Genomic DNA, 4,155 nt, shown 5'->3' with positions numbered 1-4,155 from the left:
TTCCTATTAAGAAAATCTAAACCCCATATTTAACTATAGATCTTAAAGGGGAACTTGACCAAGCTAGCAAACATGTTGTCTACATCATTCTCTGCTGCAGTTACTACTCTCTCTGCTGTAGCAGATTCACATGTTTAATACTTATCACGTTTACTATTACTTTCATGAAGAACTGGTCAACATGTGGTATCTGAGACATGTTGATTAAACAGTTTTTCATGTTTTTCCTAACTAAAATTTGATAAACCATAAATTTGTTTTCGGTAGACATGAGATTTTCATCTCATACGGCTCCTCCCTTATGTGCATAATGATAAAATGATAAAATAAAGAAGATGAAAAACTTCTCATTATGAACTGAGTAGGGCTAGTGTTTTTACAAGAAATCTCTAGCCAACCTTCCTGCAAGAGATCTTTTCTTAACATCAAACGTATTGGTACTAGAGAGAAATGATAACTCCAACAATTTCTTTGTTCTCAACGCTTCTCAAATTCCAGAAATAAGTCACTTCAACAGCCTTCGATGGTTATACGGGTATCCAAAATACAAACGAGATGGATGTTTGTTGTCCCAACCATTCTTTTAGTCCCAAGCCTGCTAAAGAAAGGGATAATTTATAACAAAGTTTTAGTGTTGTTGATTCCTAGGTGTAGTGCTTCTTCCCCTCTGCTGCCTATTGGTATTAGTGGACTAGGATTGACCTGTAATACCGAACCATAGGTATAACCTTTCGCTCAATACTAGAATCGAGAATTGAAACATAGCATCTGAGGCTGCATTAATCGAGGATACACGACAGAAGGAATTGTTCTATTTCCAAACTTTACCTTCAACAAGCGTAGATTTTTTTATTTTCTTTTTTTACCGATCGTTGGTAAGCTAGTTGGTGAGGTAATAGCTTACCAAGGCGATGATCAGTAGCTGGTCCGAGAGGATGATCAGCCACACTGGGACTGAGACACGGCCCAGACTCCTACGGGAGGCAGCAGTGGGGAATTTTCCGCAATAGGCGAAAGCCTGACGGAGCAATGCCGCGTGGAGGGAGAAGGCCCACGGGTCGTGAACTTCTTTTCCCGGAGAAGAAGCAATGACGGTATCTGGGGAATAAGCATCGGCTAAATCTGTGCCAGCAGCCGTCATCATCAAACCTGATTTCATCTTGAACCCCGTTTATGTAACTGTTTAGAATCGTTAAAACACACATTTGATAAACCCTAGAATTTTCAAAATTCGTTAAAATCATTTAATGATTTCAAATCCAGAAAATCTGATAACTTGGTCATGAACAATTCGTTAGGGTTTTTAGAATTGTTCATGATGTTCATCATAATTTTGTGTAGTAATTTGTCTATATGTATTTATGCATGCAAACCATAGTAAGAGATATACAAAATCAAAACTGATGAGGAAAATCAATAGTTAGTCATTCGTAGTACGATATGCAATTGCTGTAACATTTCGGGTTTTCCGTTTCCCTTTCGGTTTTGTAACCATTACCCGACCAGGGTTCGGGTTCGGGTATTTTATCAATAAAGTTCATTGGTGTTCAACATTTTATTTATTTATTTATTTTAATTGATTATGACTATAATTCATGTACAAAACTAGCCCTTAACTAACTTTAATTCATTTTTAAACCACAAGCCATAGATCGAGGACCTTTTAGCAAATGTTATTCAAAATTTTTCTTTCCTTCTTCCTCTCACTGCCGACACCAAAGACCCCCCCCCCCTTGCTTGTTCCTCAATTCTCGGCCTTATTAAACGAAATTGATCACATAAGATCATTTAGTTACCAAAAACGCTTCACACCGACGTTTTAATGGTGGAAAATAATAATGTTTTGACAGCTAGCCTAACAAAAATGAACCGCGGCTGACCTCGTCTATGAAACACTATATAAACTCGATTATTTTGCAATTAAACTCACCCACACCATCCTTACTACCTCGCAACACTAAACCCTAACTTATTCATCTCGTACATTGTTGTTAAGATCCGGATTCGTCACCAACATTGAGCCGCAAACCCTAATCGCCGTTCACCCTCTATACATTATCAATTACGGTAATTAAACTTTGATTTATACTCGTTTTTATTCAACAAATAAAAGCCCTAACTCTAATTGATTCAGTTTTGAACGAATTAAACAAATCCAGATCCTAGGGTTTATGTTTAATTTGGGGAAGAACAAATGTCAGGGCTGTATATTTAAATTTTCGGTTCCATCTTAACATCAAAACTAAGCGTTGGCTTGATGGCCAGCGCATGTTTTCCCAAACATGTGTACCGGCCTGGGGCGCGGGTTCGAATCCCCCAGGCCCAGTTCTTGTATTTTATTTTTTAAATTATCCTTTTTATCAAATTCATGATATTATTATGCATATATAACACTAAATAAACAATATTTTTATGAATCGAACTTCGGGTTATTGTTTCTTTGTCTTGAACCTTTACTTCTTAATTGATTTATATATATATATATATATATATATATATATATATATATATATATAAACACATATGTAGACATAAGTAAACATATAACAATGTTGATATTAATATTTTTTTATCATCCGTTTAATAAACCGAGCAAACGATTTTATTAATGTTCGAAGAATAAAATTTCTTTTCACTTTCCCTGCTATTATATCTACAAATAATGTTTACTTAGCAAAGATTAATGTTTTATCAAACCCAAAATTTGCAATAATAATAATAATAATAGTAATAATAATAATAACATTAATAATCGCAACAACCTTATTAATATGACAATAACACTATCAATACCCAAGATCCGTCATCTTATTTTATCCTTTTATATTTAACTCACTTTATCATTAACTACTAGGAATATTTGTCGGTGAACCTCGAGGAGCTTGACAGTTTTCCATCCTAGCCTTTTCTTTCACTATCTCGTCCCCGTTTATCCTACGCTATAAGGTAAGTAAATGCACATCCCCCGTTTTACCGTTTTTCTATTTTGGGGGCGTTATGCGTTCAAAATTAAATTATTGTTATCACTACGATTCCACTATATGCGTAATTGAAATTGCTCGATTAGTTGATATGTGCAAATGTGGCTATGTGTTTACTTTATGTTGGTTGGTATCCTCATCCTCATCCTCATTAGTATGATCACACGCCATCGAATTAGCTCGTTATCAAAATGATTCGAGTGAAAAGACAACTTTTATTTATTGTTATACTAGTTGTAGTGATTTACAATTTTCGCACGGAATTGTCATTTTATTATTATATATACTCGAATTCGTGGTTTACTTGCTCAACTTTATGTTGACAAAATATATATTTTCATGCATGGCGCAGGTAGCTTTATCGGATGAATCAAGTATTGGAAGTAGATGAGACCTTAGGTTGCTTGATGATTGAAGAAAACTTTTATTTTAAGTTATTTATGTTTTGAATATTTAATTGTAATGGTACTTCAATTGAAACGATGTTTGTGCTTTTGAACTTAATATATGAATGAATAATTTAGATATTGACACGTGTATTTCACTTAGTGTCTTCTGAGCTATGATACAATCAATGTCGCGCCCCGGCATGTTCCGCCGTAGGTTGGGGTGTGACAGATTGGTATCAGAGTCGAAGGCTATAAGATAGGTGGTTAGATGTAACGACCTAGTAGCATGCTTAGGGTCCCTATACATGTTCCTATACGTGCACCCTACTTATTTAAATTTTTGTACATAGCTTAGCATATTTATATTGTTCATCATATACAATTGTACACAAAAAGCACACACTTAATTCGAGGCTATGCCTCACCCTCCAAAAAAAAATTTAAAAACTCTAGGACGATTTTTATCGGGAAATTCCTCAGGAAATCCCACCTTTTTGCTCCCCTCTCCTTGATGAAGATTCATGGGACGGATATGTAGTAACTGGAAGAGGGACACACTTGTTTACCAAACCCTTGACACCAAGGCTTGCGAGCCTAAGGAAGTGCAATGCGCATAAACCTCAATCAACCGCGAGACCTGGTTGCCTTCCTGGAGTGTTCGGTAAGGGTGTGGAACTTATTAGGCCAAAGCATATCACACCAAACGTACCCGAATCTACTACCCTCGTTGTATCAACGTGGTCATGTGACGATCACTTCCTTAAATTTATTACCGAATTCACGGT

The 4,155-nt window shown here is 35.8% G+C and overlaps 1 pseudogene; it reads left to right on the top strand.

Moving 5' to 3' along the window:
• The first annotated feature begins 748 nt into the window (after window positions 1-748).
• LOC143624488 (18S ribosomal RNA) lies at window positions 749-1,032 on the top strand (annotated as a pseudogene).
• Window positions 1,033-4,155: the final 3,123 nt, after the last annotated feature.

Source organism: Bidens hawaiensis, unplaced genomic scaffold (assembly GCF_021521415.1).
Source record: "Bidens hawaiensis isolate Kalapana, Puna unplaced genomic scaffold, B.hawaiensis_p1.1 tig00003781_1, whole genome shotgun sequence".
NCBI classification, from domain to species: domain Eukaryota; kingdom Viridiplantae; phylum Streptophyta; class Magnoliopsida; order Asterales; family Asteraceae; genus Bidens; species Bidens hawaiensis.
The sequence above is the reverse complement of the archived record's forward strand: the minus strand, read 5'-3'. Positions and strand labels throughout refer to the sequence as shown.